The 26823-nt window shown below is 41.8% G+C and overlaps 1 protein-coding gene across 1 annotated transcript in view; it reads right to left on the bottom strand.

Moving 5' to 3' along the window:
* The window catches only part of CKB (creatine kinase B), a 72803-nt gene that overhangs the window by 14147 nt on the left and 31833 nt on the right, over positions 1 to 26823 (bottom strand). The gene's annotated exons all lie outside the window — the stretch shown is intronic.

Below are 26823 nucleotides of genomic sequence, written 5' to 3'. Positions count from 1 at the left end.
TCGAGGCGCTGCCATTTTGTGAAGGGCCGGACATTTCAGAGCGGCGTCAGTGACGTTTAGCGCGCGGCTCGTTATCTTCTCATCTGGCATTGACGACCTTCACGGGCCTCTTCGGTTACGAATCGTTCGCGGCCTTTAAATTATTACACTACCCAAACCGGCTGTCAACGCCTTCAGCTCCAACCCGACCCGCAGTGCAATGTATGCACTTCTTTTGCTTGAGGGTTGTCAGGCCCCAATTGTCATTTGCATAGCCTCCAGCATACATGGCAACATTGTAAATAAGAAAATGGGAGATTTCTAGGAAAAACTCGGTAGAATGTATTTCCCCCATTGACTTCTGGTGGGACCTGAATCGGGTTACTGATCTGTATGGGATTTGCAAGTCTGCTGCTACAGGATCAATGTTCGACACGCACATGCACTGTTTTTTTCCTTACCTGTCAGGAGTACGGAGCAAGCTCTAGTGCAGGCAAATAGAGGGTGAATCAAGTGCTGTGCACTGGCCTGCAGGAGCAGGTTACTGACGAGTGCATAACCCTTGTTACACAAGACCAGGCCCTTGTCAGCTGCAGCCCGCGGAGGAATCGTATTTTACATGCAGGAATCAGGATGTGGGAGACTACCGTTGAACTCCGTAGTCTCCTGCCTGAATAGGAAGGTTGGCATTTATACACCTATTATTTTTGAAAGCTTCCCATGGTCCTTGTTACTAGGTGTGCACTTTATATTACAAACACCTTAACTAGATAAAGAATAAGTGGACCTAGTAGCTTAGCTCCAAAGTAAAAATCGTTCAGGTTTGGCCATCGTGTTGCATTCATATTAAATCATACATTGCATGTGGTATTCAAAGTATGCATAAGCCAGTTACATTGGGTAAGCATGTACAAAGTTGACTATCAGTGAAAAAGTCTTGATTGATGTGGTAATACAGATTGTACTGTAGCCAGCGGTCGAATGGCAACTGTGATGCTGCATGCAGTGGAGGCGGGGGTCAAAGGTGTTGCTATAAAAAATAAAATATTCTGTACTTTTTTTGTCTTTCACCATCAGGTACATATAACATAACATGCAGCTTAAATGAAAAATACATTTAAAAAAGTTGTTATTCATTGGGCAATCCACTATAGTGCATTTTGAACCCCCTATTAGTTAATGCACTGCAGAGGTCTGTGTGTAACTAAAGAGCCACAGAAGTAAATCTTGGTTAGTGCAGTGGAGAAAAGTGAGGTGTAATATTAGTGCTAGGAGGTCACAGCCTTGTGATAGAAAGCACTGTGAATATGTAATTAATTTTTTTTAAAACTTAGACTTCTACAAAATGTGCAAAATGTTTAAGATAAAATGTTGCTTCCAAAATATACATTTTAGTAATACCCAGAGTATACTAATGTGTTTATTTTACCATTCCTTCAATACCTCCAGGTGTGGTAAGTGCGATATAAATACAATTACAATTAAAAGCACACACTTTACAGCCCAGTTGTTAACTCTTTCCATTACCACTCAAAAATAATACATTTCTTTCATCACAAAACTTCAATTGATTAGGTCAATTAAAGCCAGTACCTACCCCAAACATCCTTTACATTTGCAGATTAACTCGTAGTGCACATTTGCATTTCTTTCAGGCAAGCAGGCACTCTGGCAGGAAGGCTTGTTCGCCCGAGCTGCCCGCCCAGCTTCTGTTTCACCACACAGGAGATTCACTCAATGACACTTCAGTGGAGGCATTTAAATTGTACCGTCACAAGACTGTTGTGTTTTTGCAAAAAGTAGGGGAACGCTGTTTCATAAATCATGAAACTATGGGACGTCGTGCCCCTCAAATCCCGTCCGCTTCGACCACTGGCTGTAACTACCTAAAATCTGCACATAGGAGCTGGTGTTTATCTCCAGGTCACTGGGGTTTTACAATAACAGAATATCAGTTAGTGTATTACAGTAGCTGCTGGTTTCTCAGATCAATGCATGAGTATCCAATCCAGTTTTTTTTTGCTTTGTTTTTTGGGACTTGTCCTGATTTTATAATAGTTTTATTAGGACTACAGTTCCCACAATGCAAGATAAAAAACAAAAAAAAGTGGTCTGGATGAGCTACCCAAACAGGCGACCTGCCAAACCTGAGAGCTCTGCAACTGCATGCAAGGATATTACATATTATAAATGTAGTCCTTGTGCTTTAAGTTAATGTGTGTGGTAGATGAATTTTTCTGTTATTCCAGGCCGTGCACACCTAATTATATTGTGGTAATTCAGTGAACCAGAACAACTCATTCTCATGTACATGGTCTATTTTGAGCACGCATTCTTGAAAGCTTATAACCATTACATTTGTGCACCTTAGCATGTTTTATTGTACCTTGCTAGTTGTACCCCAGATACTTTGTATTACTGAAGCACTTGTCCCTCTGGTCGGTATATATCCTTGTATTTTAAACACTCATCTCTGTGCTTTGTTGGCCATGCTTCTATCTGCAGCAGCCATACTTTTGAGATAAGCCCTGCAGGTGTGGATGATTAAATAAATGTAAAGTGTAAAACAATACAGAACATCTCATATTAACACGTTTGGAGATGTTCAGATTCTAATAAAACACAGATGAAGAATATGACAAAACGTTCTTTACTGAAACCTCCAGCAGCACAGAAAAACACTCAAAACATGCATCCAACGTGAATGTAATTATAGATTGAAACAATACAGAACTACCTTCTAGCGTTCCTAGTTATTGTGATATTAGTACAGGTCCACTATTCGAAGTACATGTAAACATTTAATTATTCCTGCCCAGGGTTGAGCTGGCTTATATGGCAGGTCTACATGGTAATCATGCAGTGCCCGAAGGGCTGGTCTGACAGGTCATTGTGTGGGCTTTTTTTTTAGGTCTCAGCTAGACAGCGTATGTGCTGTCTCTTCAAGCCATTTTGTTTACACAAAGTGGGCTTAGAGCCTGCCCATAGCTTTATCATTGGTTTGCTTCACCATCGCTCTCATTATATTCGTTCTGGTTTTTTAAGGCATGCCTGTGTCATGCCCTCTCCTTGTGTTTAGCCCTCCCTTGGAGCACTGACCTAGTACGTGTACCCATCCGCTTATATGTCGGAACCACGGGTGCTTCAAGCACCCATGGCTCAACAACGAGGTCGGAACAACGACCTCGTTCTAACCACTAATGCCTTTACCACAAATGCGTTTACAACGATTTTACTGTTGTAAACGCATTCCTTGTAAAGGCATTAGCAATCAGCATGCACGGTTCCAGCATGATTCCCCCCTAGCCCCCACCCCCAAAAATTACCCCGACCCCCCATCACCACTACTACCCCAACCCCAAAATTACCAGAACCCCAACCCCCTTCCCTAAAACCTAAACCACCCCAAATCACCCCTTAAACCAAAACCCTGACCCCCCTCCCCCAAACCCTAATCACCCCCAGCCCCCCACCCCACCCCAAAAACGAAAAATACCCGAGTCCCCACCCCGCCCCTAAAACCTAAACACCCCAACCCACCCCTTAAACCTAAACCCTGACCCCCTCCCCTCCTAAACCCTAATCACCCTCAGCCCCCCACCCCATCCAAAAAACTAAAAATACCCCGAGTCTCCACCCCACCCCTAAAACCTAAACACCCCAACCTCCAATCCACCCCTTAAACCTAAACCCTGACCCCCCTCCCCTCCTAAACCCTAATCACCCGAGCCCCCCATTCCCACCCCAAAAAAAAAGCTCCAGTCCCAGCCCAACTTACCTCCTCCTTCACCGCTTCGACTTCGACTCCGACTCCCTTCTTCTGTACCTTAACCACGCATGTACATGGTTGAGGTACCAAAACCAGTAAGTCGTGGAAAACAAAAGCGCTGTTTTGCTTTCGCTTTTCACAACTTCGTGGTTTCGGAGTCCTTGTTCCGGGTGTTTACCTGCCCATCCTGCTCCTGTTTTTGGAGCTAATTTTTTTCTTTGTTTTCTAGCACTCAATGTGAGTGCTTGTGTTTTTACCCTGCCTCCCATATACCAATGCCACCGGTGCAGACCCAGTTTTACAGACAGCCTCACACCCAGTCCCTTTTGCAGATTGAGGACCAATTCCTCTTCTGTCCTCGCACACTAGCTTTATAGGCTACGACCTCCTTCCATTATCCCAGCCCTAAAGCACCTGGACCATTACCTCTACTTTCCCATGAAGCCTGGGTTTGCTCAAATCAGGCGCCTTCTCTGTTGCCCATTTTCACAGCAGCATGTTAGTGCTTTAAACATGGAGCTATCACCCACCTTAAACACCACTTCTTCGTCAGACTGTGCAGTCATTGTTCTCAGCCATGGCAGTCCACTGTATCCCGGGAAATGCATTCATGCAGAGCCTGAAAGCTGCATGCTATCCAGCTGTAACCTCATCTCCCAGAAGTTCACCAGGAGCAGACTCCTGATTGCAGCAGAGCGTCTATGGGTGGGACACACAAGTAGGAGCAGGATGGTCATTGTAAAATATTCGCCTCTGCTCTTTTGTTAGTGTGTCATCATCACAGATGCTCTCCTCCCACTGACTGGGCTCTTCTCTACTGGCTGTAGTGGTGTGCGTGTGTGTGTGTGTGGGGAGCAGATATTTTTATTGTGAAGTAAGAATAGCATCGCTGCGCAGTAGCCCCATGTGCTTTCCAGCAGGTGATTCCTTTTGCTTTGCTATTTAAAAATGCATATTGTCACCTCCCAGCAGTTTCCTTTCTATAGGAGGCAGATACTTTTTGACATCACAGAATCCCTTTTGTCATGTTTCATTTGCTCTCCATTAGCACTTCATTGTAACAAGAGCAGTGGCATGGGCCACAATGCAATTAGCAACACAATGTGCACCTATCCCCTGCTTTAGCAGTAAAAACAGATATAATTGAGGTGTAATTTTTCCCTCGGACTCCTGGGCTTTGGTGGCACTGAGCTTGTTTGATTTTTGCAGTTTTATATGTTGCAAACTCAACCCAATAGTATCTGAGCACTTTACATGAGCAACACAAAAGGATGATGGACGTAGTATTGAAACGTTTCAAACACTCACCCCCAGTCACAGATTTGGGTTTAATCCATCGTTCCTTTGCCCACTAAGCCACCCCAGTTCAGACCCAGCCATATACAAATCAGTCTTTACCCTGTTCCCCATGGGAACAGTCCAGCCCAAACTGCCAGGCCAGGTCCTCTCTGGACCAGAAGCAAGTATCCCGGGACTGGTTTCAGGGTATCACCCTTCATCAGCCAGGCTAGCTTGAATCCAGTGGCACAGTGAGCAAGGGACCCTCGTCTGGGTCCCAACTGATTTGCATTTGGCTGGGTCCAAACTGGGTGACTTGGTGAGCAAAATAATGATGAAGTAAATCTAGATTTGTAACTGGGGATGAGTGTTTGAAAAGTTTCAATAGTCCGTCCATCATTTTATTTTGTGTTGTGATGCACTATACATGAGAACCAGTTACATCACACAAGGACACGTGCATTTTTAGGTCTTGGCTAGACAGCGCATGTGCTGTCTCTTGGAGACATTTTGTTTACACACAGTGGGCTTCCAGCCAGCCCATTGTTTTATCAGTGGTTTGCTTTAGCAGTGCTCTATTTTCTCCATTCTGGTTTGTGAAATCATGCCTATAAAGCTGCCATACAACGTTTCCAAAAGATATTGGCATTGACAAAGCCAATAGCCCTCTCATTGCTGCGACCTGTTGGCTTTGCCAATGCTTGTTCTGTATGTTTGTGGGCCTGTCTCATGGTGTGGTGAGCTGGATTTCATTGTTGATTTCCTTGATATGACAACATGCATTTCCTGCAGCAAGCACAAATGCATGCAGTCTTCCATACCCTGTAAAAAACTCTTACAGCGTGTGTTTACAAGTTGAAAACTGCTTTGATTTGCAAATGTGGTTCACTTTCTAGCTATCTGATTCAGCAATGGGGCCACTTTTATTTTCGAGACTGGGCCTTTTTTCTGGTCCAGTCCAACCGCCCTTAAATTTCCTCTCTTTGCCAAAACACAGCAGCGTATCAACCTGGAAAAATACAGCAGAAAAGTGGCACATCAAATGACACCAGAGGAGACTTGCAGAAACCGTCAACTTCCATCCTGGCATTAAACTAAAAGAACTCTAAAAATAAAAAAAATATTAAGCCAGTGGTCAGAGGGGATAATCTGCACTTCCATGGCTTTAGTACAATCTATATATTTCAACACACTAGTGAAGGCTATTGTACATTAAATTATAAAACCGGATGCTTAATTATGACAATTTGATGCCCTTTAAACATATTATGTGATACACAAGTCTCTGGATGTCAGAAAACATTTTTAAAACAGTCTACTGCGTTCATGATATCCTCCAAACACCCAGAGACCAAAAATGACTTGGACGTCATAGCTCTCCTTGCTGAATATGCCCCAGAAACATCTGTCTCTCGTGTGTCCATTAACCATTTAACCCATTTTGCACGAGTATTAGAAGAAAGAGAGGCAACGGGTTACTTAAAAGAAATCAAAACCTGAGAAGCTTAAGGAGGTCTGAAAGTTGCAGTCTGTGCTTCGTAACACCGAGACATCTTACTAAACATAACTTTGCATTACTATGTAAACTACGAAAAAATGGTAGAGGGAAATGATTCTTAATGTCTAGTAAAAAGACATTTCTTTATGCCAATAAGTGCTATTATCAATATGCAAGATCCTTAACATCTCAAACCTTCCTCAAGGAAATCAAATATAAAAGCGTAGTAACTTAGCATATAACTTTCAAAGAAAAGTCTCTTTTCACACCATTGAAAGATATAATTCAGAAAGACCCCATTATTCCAGCGAATGGAATATTTGAGGAGGGAGGAATTTTACAGAGTATAATGCTTTTTCCCGATAAAATTGTTGACAGCATTCTCCCCTGTGAGAAAAGATTGAGCAACAGAAATGACGTGTCTGCATGAACAATCTAATAATCCTCACCGCTGGAGAACTGAGAAACCTAAAGAGTCGCCACATTTACTGGAGGGGCACAAACAGGATTCTTATTTTACTTCATCAGTTCAGTAGCTTCGTCATATTATAAATATAGCTGGTCAGTTTGTGTTAGCTGGTCTGTGAAGCAACAGAAGCGTCCTGATTGTGCCCTTCGGTAGATGTGGTCACTCATTTGATTTGTCCAGTGGTGTGTTTATAATGTGTTTAAGCTGGCGGTACAAGAATGCCTAAAAACTCCTGCAAGAGGCTGTGAAATCCGAAGAACTCCTGTCAGGATTTACTCAAAACATGGACCTGGGACGACGCATAGGGCTATGAAATTCTGCAGAACAGGCCTATGGAAACAGAAATCACACAAACACCAGGCCGCACAATTGAGTTTTGACTTTATGTACTCCCTCTTTAGGGTGCACTTCTGGGTAAGATTAGGCAGAGACATTATTTAAAGCATAAATAGCCTAAATAGCATAGAGCAGATGCTGCTAATATGCCATTTGGTTTCTGAGGATCTCCACTTTGTTCTAATTTGCAGCAGTGGCGTAACAGAGGCCCCCGCCTTGCAGGGGGGCCAAAGCTCCATGGGGCTCCCTCTGCACAGTAGCCTGATCTGAGAGCTCCTGAGTGACACCCCTCCCTGTACTTTGCGTGAGGGGGGACTCAAGCTTCGTTATGCCACTGATTCGCAGCAGACTATTGCATTCCCTAGTTTTATTATTGTCACCCTTTTTAGTTAACTCACGTATAGGCCTTTCCCTTATTTGTTATGTCAAGGTTTTTCCTGATACTTACGTCCTCCAGATACTTCTGGGTATATACTTTAGTTTTGCTTTTCTCAGCTCTGGTTGTTGATCTTCTCGGCGTCCTGGGTTTTCCAACTGGAATCCAGATTTTATTGATGTTAGTGATTGCAACATCTGCTGATAAAGACTGGTAACCCCAATTCGACCTCTTCTAATACGCCTTTCACTATGGATCTTAGATGGTATTTAGTTTATGTGTACTGCTTCTTGTAACTGGTACTGTGGTCCTTGAAGTTCATTACCTACATGACTCAAATCCATGGTCATTCAAGTACGAGTATTTACGTGTACTTGAGACAAAATCATCGAGGGAGATTTTAGGCCATTGTTTGTCTTTTACCCTTTTCCCTGTTTTTTTTCTCCTGGCTCCACTGATATGTTTGTTTAGGGATTGAGGGACAATGGGTGTTTAGTGGGTGCCTTAACCTGAAGCCTGACAACTCCAGAAATCCATCAGACTATTAACTGCTGATGCCCCAGAAGCACTAAAATGTACAGGATTCCTACCGAACTCAGGAGGAGTCAAGGGATGGAAGGAAAAAACCTAGGAAAATCTATTGAGACCTCCAGAAGTTGAGGGTATTAAATCTGACCACTCCAAAATAGAGGGTTCTGAAGTAGAATCAATCCCCCTTTTGAATACTAATCTTATATTTTTAATATACTACCACAGGCATCTACAGTACTCTACTTAAGAACTTTCTATTACAGGATCTGCGAGCAAGGAATATAAAATTGGGTATGCATAAATCTTGAGAGTAGCCCAGGATTGAAGGAAAGCATCAAACAGCTTCCTACTCAGACCTAGTCTCCAATGAAGAACAATGGACATTTTCAACAGAGACAGGAGGCAAAGTGGGTTGCAGAGGGACTTGATTACCTGGAATACTACTTAACTCAGTGCCCTATCATTCTGGTCTTGAAGAAACTGTGCCCCCTCCCAAAAAAAAAACTCTCCTGAAGTAGATTTTGGGATACCAACAACTATAATTTCTGACTTTAGACATATTGGGTTATTTTCATAAAATGTGTGTTAGAAGGACAGACATGGCCATACAAACGTGTACTTGTCTAAGAAGGCTGTGGCATTTTGGGAATGACGTGACAGCGGTTCATTTAGGATTATGTTGAGAGATGGAACTTCATATCCCATCTCATTTTGGGAACGACGTAACGACCGTTCATTTAGGATTATGTTGGGAGATGGGACTTCATATCCCATCTCAGTAAACTATGTTGAGAACAAATCATTATAGAGAACTTATAGATTCTTATATTAACATTTTTAGTGACAATCTGGGTTTTGGTCAGTGTTTTGTGTACAAGAATACTTGTGCTGGTTGATGAAAAATCGAATGAACCAAGTCTCTCAACAAGAACATTACAATTGACTGCCACCCCTTTCGGGCATTCTTGAAATATTTGCTCAATTAGCTAATGCCAAGTACTTTTTGACTATTAACTTGAGGTCAACTTCCCATCAGAGAGAGGTGGCTTAAGAGTCACAGTCACTGACTATTATCTTTATCCAGTTTGGCACTTACCAATACCTATGCATGCTATTTGGTCCTACATTGGCTGCAACAGCAATTCAGAAGCTAGTGCTTCAATTGTTTTAGGATATCAGAGACATACATACTTTCTAAGATGGTCGATTCATGTAGGGTCTGTGGCAGTGCCCATTATATTCTGTATACTGCTTTGAGGATTTGGGGAAAATATAGTATGACTGTGAAAAAAAGTAAGTGCAGGTTTGTTAAGAACAAAGTGGAATATTTGGTCATCACTTGACATCTGATGGTATTAAACTAAAATGATGTGCATCACCGAACAAATGTTGAGCAAGTTAAATCATTCTTGCATCTCAGTGAATGTTATTCTGGGTTTGTGGAGGAGTTTACAGTACTCACTGAATTTATGAAGAGTTTGTTGCAGAAGGGTGTGAAATTTGAATGGGGTGATATTGATGATGAGGCTTTTGAGAAATCTATACAACTAACTGTGGAGGTCCCTGCCCTAGAGCCATATGTTGAAAATGCATTGATGTGAAAATGCATTGTGGTTGATTGCTGTGGATGTTGTTTTCAGTCAGCTACTTAAGCACAAGGAACATACTCTAGTGTTTACATTGAGATATCTAAAAGGTGCTGAAAAACACTATAGCTTGATCAAGCATGAGACTCAAGCATGTGCCTGGGCAGGGCAGCACTCTGGCATTTGCGTGTGGGGGCGCCAGATAATATTTGTGCATAAGCCACAAGGCCCTAGTCTGTTTGGTTGGTGAGGAGGGGATGGGATGGGTGGAGGTCCACCAAGATTAGTGGCGTTACTCTCTAAGATACAGGACTTTAATTAAAAAAAAAGAAACAGGGTAGCATGTAAGGACAATTGAAAGCTTATTTTCTATCATGATTTCCTGTACATCAGGTGGATGCGAAAGAAAGGGCCAAAACTGTTGACTGTGGTTGGTTAGCTGATGGGTTGAAAATTAAAAAACATAACTGTAGAATAATGTTTTGTATTCTGCACAGTTTTCAGTGAGTTGAAGAAATACATTATACAAATTTAGCACACAGAGAGACATGTATGCGGGGTAAATTACAAGGTTCTGCCAAAGTTCAAGATGAGCCTCATATTAAAGGAACTTGGAACTCAAAGATGATTGCGTAGTACAAGAAGCTACATTTAGATCAAGGTTCATTAGCATTGTTCATGAGGGCTATTAAGGGATTGTAGCAACCAGGACGATTTTAAGGGACTATTATCGGTGGACTGGACTTGAAAAGTCTGTTGACTGTTTCATTTGGTCTTGTGAAAAATGTCAGACAGCTGATAATCATTTAAAGACACATGACATGACTCTAACCCCTGCAGAATTTGCACTGAAAACGTGGAAGATAGTTGATATAAATTTGTTAAGTCCAAGGTAAGTCTAGTGGTGGGAAGTATTTGTTAGTATTGGTTGAATATAATTCTAGGTGAATATATTATTCATTGTTATATATTCCCACAACGTCCTACATAACCCTTTGTTGGGTGGTCTTTTCGAGATTGCAAGTAATCAAACAACATTAGTTCTGAATAATAGGGTGTAATTTGTTTCACATGAAATAAGAGGCAGTTTGTTTTCTCCAGGTATTAAACATCTAATGGTTTCACTTTACACACCCCAAATCAATTGAGAGAGTCTATCAAGCGTTAAAGAAAACAAGTGAATTAGCTCTTCATTCAACGCGGAGAATATGTGGATCTGTCATACTGCGGGGGTGTGGGTTGACAACCCTTTCGTATGTAAGCAATACCAACCTTCTGTTGGAATTTAAATGCCAAATTCAAAGTTTTTGCTTTCCGTTTGTGAAAGATGAGGAGCGGGTGTCTAAGTTGGTTGCAGGATAAATGCAAGGAAGTTGTACAAAGATGACGTGATTTGTATCGTGAGGGTGAGAAAACTTATAAAAGATTACATGAGAAAGGCAGGGGTACATATCATTGTGATCATCCCACTAAAGGCGTGACTTTAAAAATTAGGATTTTGTCATAGTTCACATACCTGGGTTAGTGAACAACTCATAAGTCAAGCATCCTCCTCAGCTATTGTCACCTAGGTATTGGGTTCAGTGAGAGTGTCCAAAGGTAAATGGTGGAGTAAAACGAATGCACGTGCCTTTAGTGTTACCAGTTTGTGTGGTGGTGGAACGTCTGAGATGCTGGCTGACAATTCTATCTTAAGTCATGGTGGATGGCTAGGAGACAGTACTTCCTGATCACCCTCAAAGGCTGCATTAGGAGAATATTTTAGATGGCCTAGATCGTTCATGTAATGCTTCACCCGGAAACACTAAGGCCCGTATTTATACTCCGTTTGCGCCGAATTAGCATCGTTTTTTTCGACGCAAATTCGGCGCAAAACTAACGCCATATTTATACTTTGGCGTTAGACGCGTCTAGCGCCAAAGTATGGGCAAATAGCGTCATTTTTTTGCGTGAACGCCTTCCTTGCGTTAATGAGATGCAAGGAAGGCGTTCCCGTCTAAAAAAATGACGGCGACGCAAATGCGTCGTATTTATACTCCCGGGCAAAAATCACGCCCGGGAGTTGGCGGGTCAAAAAACCCCGCATTTGCGCCACTATTTAACGCCTGGGTCAGGGTAGGCGTTAAGGGGCCTGTGGGCTCAAAATGAGCCCACAGGTGCCCTCCCCTGCCCCCAGGGACCCCCCCTGCCACCCCTGCCCACCCCAGGAGGACACCCAAGGATGGAGGGACCCACCCCAGGGACATTCAGGTAAGTTCAGGTAAGTATAATTTTTTATATTTTTTATTTTTTTTGGTGGCATAGGGGGGCCTTATTTGTGCCCCCCTACATGCCACTATGCCCAATGACCATGCCCAGGGGACATAAGTCCCCTGGGCATGGCCATTGGGCAAGGGGGCATGACTCCTGTCTTTACTAAGACAGGAGTCATTTAAATGGCGTCTGGGCGTCGAAAAAAATGGCGCAAATCGGGTTGAGGCGATTTTTTTGCCTCAACCTGACTTGCCACATTTTAAGACGCCCTAACGCCATTTTCCCCCTACGCCGGCGCTGCCTGGTCTACGTGGTTTTTTCCACGCACACCAGGCAGCGCCGGTCTGCTAGCGCCGGCTAACGCCATTCCATAAATACGGCGCCCGCATGGCGCTTCAGAATGGCGTTAGACGGCGCTAAATTTTTTGACGCTAAACTGCGTTAGCGCAGTTTAGCGTCAAAAAGTATAAATATGGGCCTAACTTACCCAGCTTGAAAACTGCCAGTTGTCTCCTGGCTTATTCAGTTCTGTAATACTGTTCTTTCAGAAGTCTCTATTTTTAGAAATAAAACTTCAGAAGTCCTTTACTAAGTGTGGCATTCTATGCCTTCTACTTAAAGGAGCTAAAAAACCTAATGTATTAACTGCATTTTCATCTGTGAAAAGCTCCCTGTTTTCTTTTTAATTCAGTGGTCACTCCTTACGAAACCCAGATAATATAGGGGAAATGTGCACATATGTACATAACATGTGTATATATATATATATATATATATGCATATATATGTGTGTGTGTGTATATATATATATATAAACATATATATATGTGTATATATGTGTGTATATATATATATATATATATATATATATATATACACACATACATGTCCCTCCACGATATAGAACCATAAAGTAAAAATAATTGACAAACTAGTGCTGCCTATGTCAGATGATGCAAATCGTGAAAATTGGTAGTATGCTAATTGTTTAGGAGCCTCTACCGATCTGCTGTGGAACAGGCATATAATCTGGCCATAGTTATTTGTGATTTGGTGGTACCTCATAGAAGTTTTTCAGTCTTTAGCATGATCTATTCTAGTATGTCCTTTGTTGTTGCAAGTGAGCTCTTCCCAAACATATAACTGTTCAAGCGCTTTGACCTGTTGTAAGTATTGTGGGCTTTTAACCACAGCAATCTCATGTCCATCACTTTAATTTGTTCCTGGGCTTGCCTTTCAAAAATCATTTGATGTCATTGGTAAATACGTTACGCTTGTCCTGCCTTGAGGCTGTTTTTGTCACGCCTTGCAGAATGCACCTGTTTCAATGATTATTACACAATTGCCGATATACTTCCGCGGGGGCGAACTATTTGTTTCTTTTGTCTCTCCCCTTCATGCTGCATGGTGGCCATGGTGCTCATAGTGCCAACAGGCACAACAGAGTGGACTCGATCAATAGTATTGGAGCACTGCTCACATTGTTTACAGTTACCTAATCAGAGTCATTTCTTGTGGCTCTCCCCTTAAAACACTTGAAATTGGTAAAAGCTTTAAGCAAAACAGAAATCCTTAAAGTGAAAGGGCTCTCGCAGCATGGTGGGAGAGCCGATACTACTATATTCACTGCCCCATAATGCTTTGCAAGGCATTACTTTTATCAAATATTTTTGCTCATAATTCAGCCGGTGGTGGACCACCAACAAAACGTTCAGCACAACACACTCTTTCTGTCTAGGTCATCTCTTGCTCCCCACACTAGGTTAGTGGGGACCCCAAAATAATAACCTCTCCCACCAGTCAGTGTCTTTTTAAGCATTTTTATGGTTGAAACTTTTATATGATGGCTGTGAATATCTTGTGTTTTAAGGATCTTGTTTGTAGTATCATTGATGTAGGTCTGCTACTCCTGGAAAAGTGTGATGCACTCTAGAGACTAAATATATGGTTATAGTGCATTATTTATTGCCATTTCTTTTTGTGTGGTTATGCTCTCTAGGGGCTAACTATATAGTTACATGAACATATTTCTTGCAAATGCTATTTTTATCTAAGCATTATAGTCAAATCAACATACTAAAATATTCGTGCCCTGGAAACTTGCCCCATAATGCTTTGCAGGGCATTACTTTTACAAAACATTTTTGCTCATAATTCAGCCTGTCGTGGTCCTAGGACAATGGGACCACCTTCAAAACATTGACCATAATGTGCTCTCTCTGTCTACATCACATCTGGGTCCCCCCACTATGTTAGTGGGGACTCCAAAATAATAACCCCCAACCACCTTTCACTATCCTTTTAAGCTCTCTCATGGTTGGAACCTTTGTTTTATAGTTGGGAAAGGTTATGTTTTATGGGCTTTGTTTGTAATAACTTTTCAATAGGCCTGCTAGCCTTGACAATATATAATGCACTACACTTTCTGAGGGCTACATATATGCATACACTGCATTATTTGTTCTCATTCTTTTTTCATGTGATTATGTTCTATAAGGGCTGACTGTGTGGTTACATTGCCATGTTTCTTCCCAATATTATCATTATTGTGGTGTTTTCTTGGGGCTGTTCTGAGCATTGCAGTCAACATACTATAGTATTCGCGGCACGAAATCTCGCCCCATAATGCTTTGCATGGTATTACTTTGGTAAAACATTTTTGCTCAAAACTCAGCCTGTGGTGGTCCTAGGACAATGGGACCACCTTCAAAACGCTCTTTCTGTCTAAATCATCTCTGGGTCACCACACTAGGTTAGTGGGGACCCCAAAATAATAACCCTCCCCCCACCATTCTGTGTCTTTTAAGCTTTCTCATGGCTGTAATTTTTGTTTTATAGCTGGGAGGTGTTGTTTTAAAGGCCTCATTTCTAATATTGTTGCACTAGGCCTGCTAGCTCTCAAAATGTCCTCTAGGGGCTAAGTATATAGATACACTGTATTACTTTCTCCTTTTTTTCACAGGGTTATGTCTTCTAGGGGCTACCAATATGATTACATGACTATATTTCTTACAAATGATATTTTTGTTACGGTGTTCTCTAGGTGCTGTTTTGAGCATTACAGTCTAATGCCAACATTTTATTTCTGATAAAGGTTTATATGATAATTGTATATGTTGTAATAATCTCTCCTTATTACAATTATGACATTGGTTCAGGTCATCTTAACATCCTTATTACACTATGACTGTTTGAACACTCTTGATATATTTGGGTGACCCTCCTTGTTTATTTCTCCTCTGTGGCTGTCTTGTGTCTTTTTTGAGGACTTGTGTTAGCCAGCCAGCAACTTTGACGGCGGGTGGTGAAAGTGGTATTCTGTTGGAATTAGTATGGCGTTAGGATGCTAAATGGCGAAATTTTCATTTTTTCCTGCAGATAAAGGAAGAAGGTAATTGGAAGTACTTTAGTTATATGCAGGTTCACTGGAATTATATGGCAGGAAAAGAAGAAATTATGAGTCAGGGTTGACCAATTTGTGTGGCAAGAAAAGTCCAGGTATGAATTTACAAGGCCAGTAGCTCTAACTCAAGCAAATGTGAGACCTATTGCATTGCAAATGCTTGTTAACTCTTGCATCAAATATTTTATATCACCAAAAATGCTGCAGTATCCATGTCCTTTACAAATAATACCTAACAGTACAAGGTGACAACTTCTTTTTTTATTTGAGAAGCACTGTCTTTAACCACCAGATACCACACATTCGAGTATCCTGCATCCGAGGACATTGAAGGGGCCAGCACATGCAAATCGCAATCCATGAGCCCCTTTGAGGGAGAACAACCCTTGTGATCACGGTGTCTCCCCAGCTTGATAAGTGTAATAGTACTGGCTGAAAACGTTTGTGGTATTTTTCCCAATGCAAGTTTTGGATGATGTCCATCACCACATGACAGGCCCTTAGGCATTATTTTCCTAATGGAACAATTTCTGAGTATTATTTGTCCTGAGTACATTAATCTTTATGAGAATTATTTATAATTTATGCAGAGTTCCCATTGGAAAATAGTTATTTTGTTCACTGTGTTTCTGACAGGCATCATGTCCTTTGGGATGACCGCTGTAGTAGATCATTTATATTGGGTATATTATGTCTACCATAGTATTTAGATTGATATCATTCATCTTTTAACACAGTATTCAAATGTGTATTCATTTTTTGTTATCAGAGCACTGTTCTGCTGTGCAATTAATGTTTTCAGTAGATTTGTTTGATGGTCACATAAGTGCATTTGCTTCTACCACTAAATAATTCCCCATCAGTCACATAGAACGTTTGGCTATCCAATTAATATATGTGCTCAAATTCAAACATGTCTCTAAAATTCTAAACTTTTAGTTATGCATATCATAAATGTGCTTTTAATAGTAGCAGCACACAAGTAAAGAAAGGCAAGCAGCATATAAAATTATAAGTAACATACTCTATGACCAATTCTGTTGAAAAATAATTGTCCCTAAATAGAGGGACAGAACTTCCAAGAAGATAGACTAGGAGGGAACATTGACTCAATTCTAATTACACAACAGATGAAACGTTCAAATGAGTTACAACAAGTATCATATATAAATAAATCCAAAAACGAGTTTATTATATGCAGATTAGAAATTACTCCAACTATTCTCGAATCATTCCTGATTTTCAGTGATTAAAAACCATGTTTCCAAAAGAGCCATGTTGGACATTTGCATTGACCAATTATAAATGTAGATCGTTGACATTGATTTCCATCTTCTGAGCAGCAGTGTCTTTGAAACATTATCATTCTGTCAGCCATAGTGTTGCTTGATGATTTGATGGAAGAGACCAAGATCATTAGTAGGTCCATAATAATTACATCTTCTGTGACTTATGAGATCCTCTCTAAACCATCTTTCCAGAAATGTATGTCAAAAAAGAAATAGCAGTTAAGACTGATGTGCTTTCTCCGACATGTAGATTATTCTATTTAGCCCAGTTTTTACACTTTTGTGGATTATGTATTGCTGAATGCGAACAGTTCCAAGTCAAGGGTTTATTTTAGAACGTTTTTGATAAATCTTAGACAAACATCTTCTGAAATTGATAAGCCCATCTCTTTTTCTCTGTCTTGTTTCATCTTGAGAAGCCTATATTGTTGCCCTTGATGTGTTTATATATATTGAAGGCTGAGTAAAGTGTATCTGACAAAGAATTCAGGAGAATTATACATTGGCTTCACGTCGAACTATTAGACTTAACAAAGCTTGGCAAAGCGTGAACATGTGATTGCATCCTGAGACAGTTACATAGGTCGTGAGTAGCTGAAAATTGTTTGGTACCTCTATGACAGATACAAAAGTGCACTTTGACCTTAGTTCACCAAGAAAGTAAATTCCATCTGTATCCACAATCCAGAATAGACCACTTCCCTGCATTATGCCAAATAATCAACATGGAAACCAATTTGAATTTCACCCCACCTGTCATATAGGTCTGAAACAAAACCATGCATTAAACCTTTCTTAAAGCGTAACCTATCAGAAGTTAGGAGTATTTTTTGAGAAAGATATTAGGAAGTGTCATATTCGATATGGACCCACCTGGCTATTTAGGAGCTGGAAGAGTTCAGTCAGTGCCTAGTTTTAAGTAATGTAAAAGCTCTATGGTAAGATTTAATACTGGGAAACCCAAAACCACCAATAGGAACAGGAATGTTGAGTTTGTTACATGAAAAGGGCAATTTATTCTTCAAACATCTGGTAAATTGTAACAATAGAACCACCCATTGTGATCAAGAATAATTACCACAAGGAAAGCCTAACAGACGTAAAATATATAGTATTCTAGAGCTCCCATTACGAGTTGTCTGCTAAATGGAGGTGCAGATACCGGTGTAAGAGTTAACAATTCCGGCAACTATCTCCACCCCGGTTTACAGCCGTTGAGAGTTTTTGGGCAGAAATGACTGATTCCAATTCCACATGAACTTCCAAGTTCATGGATGGATCCTGAACACATTTTCCTTCTGCAAAAGGAAATTGTACAGATTTGTATTTCCCCGCATGAGGTGAATTTGCACAGACTGAAAGAACTGAGTCCATCATCACTATTATTAGTATGTTTTTACTAACATTTCCAGATGTGAACATTTGAGAGGTAGTGTGGATTTTACTGAAATCTAAATTGAAAACGGATAAGATCTTTTGAATTTTGGCCAACATTTCCATTATCATTTAATAACAGCTTGTTCATAATCTGGCTATACGGGTAAATGTTTGAATGTTGAAACCCACTATTGTTGTAATTTAAGGATGATGTGTAGAACGTTTTAATTTTTTAACAGTACATTTAAAGCAGCCATTTTGTACACTCGTACAACACAGAATGGATGGAAAATAACGTAGTCTGCTCTGACGTACTTCATTATAGCATTGAACAACTAAATATCGTACTTCAGTACTTAGGAGTTTTCATACGTTGCCAAGCTATGCAATCCAGACGACATAACATTAGATATGAATATTAGAGTGGCAAATAATCATTACATCTTATGTGAGCTGAAAGCTTGTAAGGGTGGTCGAAGTCCGTCTCCCTCCCTGTTCCACCTCTTCGAGCAAACTTAATTGGACAACAAATAGAGTTAACGGCTTTAAAAAATATGTTTTTTGTGTTATTTCTAGGATGTGCATGCCTCCTGTCTATACCCATTCCGCCTGTACATGTGTGCTCTGAGGTAGCATTTTCCACAGATAAAAGTTAAATGGAACTTCTGTCAGTTGTGCTAGAATTCAAAATCTTGGCACCTCAGTGTTTGTCTTAGGACCTGATTACAAGTGGCCGCTTAAATTGCGATCATGCACAAATAACAAGTTTGCTCAGGGATCACAACTGCAAGTGGGGCAATGTTTACTACACCTGGTAATTATTGGGCGTGCTAAAGTTTGCACCCTTCATTACAATTCTGCAGAATAAAATTACCGGTTTTTAACAAGCCCCATTACTACGGGAATTTACAGATTTTGGTAAATTAAGCACCAAGATCCACATGGCACTCGCCAAAAAGTTTGAATAGATCATAATTACTGAAACTGATAAATTCCAGACATCTCAGTTTCAGATTCTATTGGGTGTGATAACTATCACATCTGACAAGGGACGCGCATAATCAGGCCTTTAGTGTACCGAGTTTTCTCCCATAGAACATTTTTTCGAATATTTCCTTGCTATTATTTTTGGCCATAAGTAGTTTTCTAGGGCTTTTTGTGAGACCTATTTCCTGCTAAGGGTGGAATTGGCGTTGTCTCTGTCCGTTATCCACCCTGTCAGCTGTCAGCTTCGAATATTGCTATTTTCACAGTAGAAAGCAACACATTTACAGTTTGCTACTACAAAAGTAAACCATTCATTTTCTTTTTGTTGGGCTTTAAAAAAGCAAACAAATCCATTTAATTTATCTTTTAACTATATTGTTTCTGTTAATAGTTGTTTATCTAGAGAAGGCCAACAAGTTGGCACTTGCAAAGATTATTTACCATCAATCGAGACTTGTGCACTTATTTAAGACAAAAATAGGTTTCATTGTCCAGCCCATCTATAACAAAGTATGTGAACGGATGAATGTACAATTCCCCTGCTCGCCAGGGACCACATTTACAGTGGATTCTGAACACTGTTCTAACTGTGCTTTCAAATGTGCTTGGCACCTATTACCCCTGCCAGATGGATCAGTGACTCACTGTACACCATACGTTGTGCTTCTGAACCTTTTATATTTTTAACAGAGACAAGATGGCCCCCCTTCCTTCTTGCCAAAGGTCCATTCATAATCAACAAATCTTCGATTCATTTTTCCGTTCCCATCTCATTTCAGTTTAAGTACACCCTCACAAACCGGACATAAAATGGACTAACATTTCGGTGTCAATTACATGAGGATGTTCAGACAATCTTCAAATCTCTTTGTCACCGTGATCTGTTTGGACAGGAAGGGGAATGTCACTAATGCAGTGTAATCTGCTGACGGTAACCTGGCGCTTTTACACGGTCTGACTTCATTGTCGCCCTTCAAAATAAATACTGCGTGTGTTTTTTTTTATCACTAACCTCAAAATCCAAATGTATCTGCAGGAGCACTCCTCAGATGCTTAACTAACAATTTTAGCACTTTTTGGATCGATTTTGCACCATCACTGAATAGTGCCCTTTAGCTTCTATTTTACCCTGCCTTTTGGTATTGCTAGCTGTGTACCCTTCTGTTGTGAGAGTACCTTTTTCATATCCCCTTAAGTACCACAGTTACTCTCAGCCACTTCTGGTGATCATCGCAAATTACCACCTAGACAAAAAGATTTACCTCTAATTAGTTCTCCAGTCAAGGGGTTAAGCAACTCAAAACGTCTCATTCTCTTCCTTCTGGTTTTAGCCCAGTTTGTAACCCGAGTTTCGCTTTTGCTCCTTACTTCCCGATTTATTTTTCTGTAATATATCTACTCTTTTTCTCACAAAAATATCAGCCAGCATTTCCCACTCTCTCTCTCTCACTCATTCTAGCCACTGTACTGAAATGTTTCTGCCTCATTCTGCGCTTGTGTCCCGTTAAAGCAACAGGCCTGACTGGACTCCGTGATGTGCAAGTTTCCCTTCTCTAAACAGAACATATACTTCCGCTGCTCTAAACATCCCTTTAGGCTTCAAGCTGCACCGCAACTGCAGCGCGTTCATCCACCCACCTTCTTGCATAAACTGCAAACCCACACTCTGCTTCGAAGCTAGCAAACCCAGTGAAGAAGCGCTAGCGTGCAGTGGATGATGGGCTGTCATGCTTTTGTGTTCGATTGTTTTTCTTTATTCACATTTGGCTAGAATTCCCAATCTAGTCTTTGAAACCGACAGTGAAAAAACATTTGCCGCAGCACTACCGCCAAAGGCCTATTAGCCATGTTAAGTCTTTTTTTTATTTTTATTAACGACGAGTCACCCTTTGTGGGAAAAAATACTGCCTCCATCTGATGATTGAATTCTTTCGTTTTTGAATATCCAAGAGAGGTGGTGGCCAATATGTTTGTGCGATAAACATTAGTGAGAACCGTTCTCGGGCACTGGAGCTTCTATCGCCAATTTACGGTACTAAACAAAGTATAGTTAAGTTGGGTATCTGTCCATCAAAAGAAACTGAAGCAACAGTGATTCTGAATGTGTGGCAGCCAAGCAGGCGAGCGTTTAGAGCATATCACAATTTGAATCGTTCTGATTGCAGCCATTTCAAGATTTAACGATTAATTTGGCTGATCTCTATATCTGCGCATCAGGACGCATTTCAGGTGTAACTGCGAGCATTCAGCCCATGACACGTGTTGGGACAGAAAAGCTCTCTGTGTGGTAATTGATGTGAATCCCTGCTCTGAGTGCCTAACTGCACTGATGTCTGTATCTCTAATGCTGATTTTTGTTGTTAAAAGCAAACACAGATCATGCATGTGCGCCGTGACAGAGGCCTGTGCCATGGATTACTCTCAAAGTGGTGGAAGGCTACTGCCGTCACCAGGAGTTAAGCAGCACAAGCTTGATGGTGGCAGCATACTATGCAGTGATCAGTTGGAGTGAACAGGTCATTTTTAGCCTATGTCACTGGTGTGAGGCCTACAGGTGCACTCACCTTTAAAAGTTCCGCTGCTGTGTGCCTAATTCACTCTTGGCTACAACAGGTTGGTGTGACATGCTGTGCAGCACAGAAGTGGTGTATCTGCACTGGGTGTATGTGTGCATGGGCAGGGTACAATACAAGGATAGTACTGTACTAAGCAGTGCGTTGTGCTGTAGGTGCATGTGCCTGTGCAGTGCCTGCAGGATAATTACACGTGGTGGCTGTATGTGACTGTATGTGTACGTGTGAGTGGTACAACACGTGAAGGATGCAGTGCATGGATGAGAGGTGCATATGTTGTGTGTATGTGTGCGTATGAGTGGTACAGTGCATAAAGGATACAGTGCTGAGCAGAGCATGCATGTTGAATGCAAGTGTTGGCGGTATGTGCACCTCTGAAAAGATACAGTACTGTGCAGTGTATGTATGGTGTATACATGCACTGGGTCTATGTGTGCCTGCACATAGTACGGTTCATGGATAGCCCTGGTATCCATTTTGGGAGGCCCAGGACTGCATGGTGAAACATGGATTGGAGGTAGAGAGATCTCCCCAGACAGATTTGTGGATTGCTGCATTCTTGTAAGATGGGTGGGACACACAGTGGGGGGGAGCAGGCCTCCCTGTACACTTCAAAGGGTGCTCTTTGATTCAGTGAGAGGTCTCTATGAAGAGGCTCAGGAAGAAGATCAAGCTGATAGGAGAATCATAAAGAGTAGGGCTGGGTCCCCTGGGCTAACCTTTGGATACACATATCACTGTGGCAAACATCCAGGTGTGCACTTTAGTCACTCCCATGGCCTGTGTGGTGAGACTATCAGCTTCAGACACATTCTTGGTACGACAGACTCGTTTTCACAAAGAAGAAGGAACAGAGGAGTATGCACTTCAAAGGAAGCAAAATACCAACATACAACTTCAAAGGCTCAGACCCTAAATCGCATTTGGTGTCTGTAAATGGACTACAAAAAGACAAGGTTGAGACCCCAAAGACTGTCTTCTGCCACGCAGCCGGATAGGCTGTGTGAGAAGGGAAAGCTCTGCAAGACTTTGCCTGTGACCAGGACTGGGGGCCAAGGCCTGCTAGTCACCCTGTTGGGTGAGGGGAATCACCCAGGGAATCCAAGTCCTCCTACCCTGGAGCTTGGAGCACCAGTGCCTGCCTGCCTTTCAAGACCAGTGTGACCTGTGAGAAAGAGGACAGTGTTAGAGTGAGCAATGTCCAGTGGGGAGCCCTTTCAAGTGGACGCCCTGTGCGAGGTGTAAGAAACCAGCTGATGCACCGATCGTGTTGTTGCCCATGTGGAGGACTGTCAGCAACCCTCGTATTCCAGGAGCGAGCCGCTGTGAAAATATCCGTGGTAAAAACTGCCATTTGGTAAGGGCCAAAGCCATGAGCAGAAGTGGTTTGGCAACCCTATATGCCAGGAGGGGCTGCCATGGTATAGACTGTCATGCGGTGAGGGCCGAAGTCTTGAGCGGCAGCAGTGTGGCAATCCTTGCCAGGAGGGGGCGCCATGGTGAAAGAATGCCATGCGGTAAGGGCTGCAGACTTGTGCGGTGCAGCAACCCATTATGCAAGGAGGAGCCACTATGAATAAGTTTGCTGTGTTAACTGGGCCAGAGCCAATGGGCAGTGAGCAGTTGTGACCCTGTGTACCAGAGGAGGTCACCGGAAGCACCAAGGACTGCGACTGGTTCGACCCTGTTAGATTAGTGAGGTCTCCATCGGAGCATGTCACCCAAGTGTGGGACCACGAACAGGATGGCCATAGCCACCCCTCCCGTCGTGAGCCTATGGACACTTACCTCACAGGAGGAGAAGCCGCAGAAAACCTCTGATCGCTGCAAGAGTGTGTTGCGAGGGAGAGAGTTTGCGCCTGCCAAGTGCATCTGCTGAGTCCATGGGCTGGAGATTCCCCTGACTTGGAATGGAGCTTCTTTTAGCGCCTCAGGGTGGGAAGCACTCCAGGATTCCAAATGCTTTTCTCATGCCGGTGCAGGAAAGACTAGTTTTGGGCCTGATGGTCCTGGGGGAACTTTCTGCTAAATCAAGCGTGTGTGCGCTAGAACACTATTGTCTTTAAATCAGAGTCATAGTAGACTCTTGAAACTCGTGCTACTTTTGGGGCATACCCTGGATGTAACTAGTAGTGAAAGATTAGTAAGGTGAGGAGTGAGTTAGACAGTAAGACAGGAAATCGCCTGAGAGACACTAGAGCCCTGATCTCAGGGAAGGACTGTGTAAAGTGTTTGTGAATATCATATTCTTCTTTTGTGTGCATAGCATTAGAAATAAAATACTTCTCTTTTTTCATAAAAGTGAGTATTTCGCTGGACAATGATTTATAGCTGTTGCTGACCGCATTTTGAGTTATGAGCCTGTGTTCACTAATCTGTATCCAAACTTCCCCCTGGGGGAGCCTTGGACTGCTCAGACCACACCTACCCTGATAGTCAAGTGAGAAGGGGTATTCAGCCCTGTTGCTCAGAATCCATAGTACGCTGGACCCTCGCACATCAGGAGTAAAAGGCCCTCACCCACCTTGGTTGAACCCTGTAGCTCCTGAGTGCCCCAGGGCTCCCTGAAAGGGGTTCTGATAACGTGTGTAAGATCGCTGCATTGAACTTAGTCTTAATAAGGTTTTTATATGCTAGTGTGTTTCCACCGTTATGATGTGCAAATAGCAAGCGAGTGCAGCTAGGGTCTTATTCAGTATGATACATGCAGTGGACCAAAGCAGCTTCAGATGTATTTGTATTCATTTGTTCCTTGTTGTGGTTTCATAAACGTACTTGGATGAACATCATGCCCACGCTCAACCCCGTCTGAGTCTCAACTGCATTACCTGTGGCACAAGCATGCCTCCTAGAGTGGAGATGGAAACATGTCACCGTACTAGGATGTAGTGCGACCAGATGACAGACATGTCCTAAGATACTGCAACACAGTGGCACTGCCAGGCTCCTCGGCTCAGTTTAGAAGACTGTTTCTACTTCCACCCAGTAGTTCTAAATACACGGTGGGTGGACATACAGCTTTCCTGCCCTCTTCACTAAAAAGTCCCAGGGGACCACTGTGACCCTCAGTGAGAAGTGAGGACTGAGTATACTTACTGCAATCACTGGCTATCTACATTCAGTTGAAGTTCTGGGAGCTTGCAGCGGCTTTTAGATGCTGCCTAATTAGTACCTGTGTCTGCAGGTGCTGGGCACCGGAGTTTATTTGTAAATACCTGCACCTATTCATGAAAATCCACCACATGGTGGGGCTGTGTTTATTAGCAGAGTTTATTGGTGGAGCATTTAACTATTAATTCACCTTTAAATACACGGGAAAACTACGACTTCAACATGTGAAATACTTTGGGTCCTAGCACCTAATTATTTACAAATTAAGCACTGCTTTTCGATTTTATTATGTGGAATTGGTGGTTTGAAGGAGGAAATTGAGCAGAGCCTTGTTACAACTATCTTCATCGTATTTTAATTTCTCTGTACCTTGGGACTGCAGGGCTGGGCCTGGAAGGAGTGGCCTGGATGCAGAGGATGCAGATTCTCCGGAACAGTATGCAGCATGTCTGCCTTTTTAAGAAAAATCTGGGATTTGCTCATGGGGGATGAAGCAAATCTATTTCCCTAATTTGTAAGACGGGGACAAGGGGCATGGACCTCAGGTCTTTATTTAGGACCCCCTATGCATCCAGGTATGTTTATAGGCATTTTAAAACAAATAAAATGAAGGCCCTATTACATTACACACCCTGTGCGAGACCCCAGTGCCTGGATGCAGAAAGAAGAGTTGAGATCGGAAGTTTGTGTGGCCAACTAGTGCAGCTAGCAAGCTGGGCAATGGGCGCTTCACACAGCGGGCATTTCATTATAGCCACAACATATGAGCTTCCACCATTGGCGTGAAGTGAACATTTGGGGAAACAACAGAACACCTAACGGCCATCTGAATGAAACATTGATTTAGCTGGTTGGTCTGTCTGATTTTCTTTCCACGATTCCAGTAATCAGCAAAAGCTAATTTTATTTTCTCAGGCCTCAAAAAATCTACTCTGCCACTTGCTATGGTGATTCATATTTTATTAGGTTGAGCTATTTTTAGGACCTTCTCGCCCCTTTGTGCCAGTTGACAAAGAACAGAAGCCCTGTTCAGTCAGAAAGTGAAGGAGCAATAAAGCCTTTAAACATTCTTATCTTGTCACATTTTCTCTGTGTTCAGAGACAAAGGTCAAAAGTCAGTTTGTCTTCTTAAACTTATTTTTCCTTCTGACAGCAGAGTTCCAAGATTTTGTAAGGTTTACTGTCTGACCTGCTGTTCACTGTGTGTGCAATGAAAAGCTGTAGGACACCAGGTTTTTCCTAACACACAACATTTTAATAACTTTACAGACATTTCAAAATATATTTCAGTAGTTGTTAAAGCCCATTTTCGTACTTTTGTGTGCTGAAAAAAATAATTCACTAGGATGAAAACAAATCAGAACACTTTACTTGGTGATGTGCAAATGATAAATATGTTTTCTGAAACCCAATTTTCACAGATTATTGTTAATAAGCTATGTAGTTTTATTAGTAAAGCTGCAAGTTAGTGTGAAGGTTTTTGGACATTTCTTGGAAACGTACTGTCTGTAAATGACAGTAAGCTACCACATCATGCTTTAATAATATATCTATTAAAAGTGACTGTTTAAACATAAACTGAGAAACACTCCTGCCCTTATAGCAATGCTATTAGTAAACTAAGAGGCAAGTCATGGATCATGTGTACCTTATATGTGGGCTAGATTCTTATCATACATGGAGCAAAAGTTTAGTCTATTTAATCAAACAAAATCGTTTTTTGTACAGCAGAAATGCTGAACTCACATACTTGAAGGTGCACTCATATGTGAGAATGAATAAAAAGGCAACTCTGTGAAATAAAATATTTGCAGAGGATCACACAATTTGAGAACCTTTTATGGGTCAAGTACTTTTCAGTTAGGTCGAGTAGATCATTCAAGTTACTTGACCTGCAGGTCTAGTAACATTTTTATGATTTTTTGAGGCCTGTTTCTATAAATTGTTAAAAAAATCTGGGAACAAGTTATAGCTGTGAGCTAATGTTCATCAGGAGGTTTGTTGCTTT

The sequence above is a fragment of the Pleurodeles waltl genome, chromosome 9, assembly GCF_031143425.1.
Source record: "Pleurodeles waltl isolate 20211129_DDA chromosome 9, aPleWal1.hap1.20221129, whole genome shotgun sequence".
Taxonomy (NCBI): domain Eukaryota; kingdom Metazoa; phylum Chordata; class Amphibia; order Caudata; family Salamandridae; genus Pleurodeles; species Pleurodeles waltl.
Note: the sequence above shows the minus strand (reverse complement) of the source record. Positions and strands in the feature narration are given on the sequence as shown.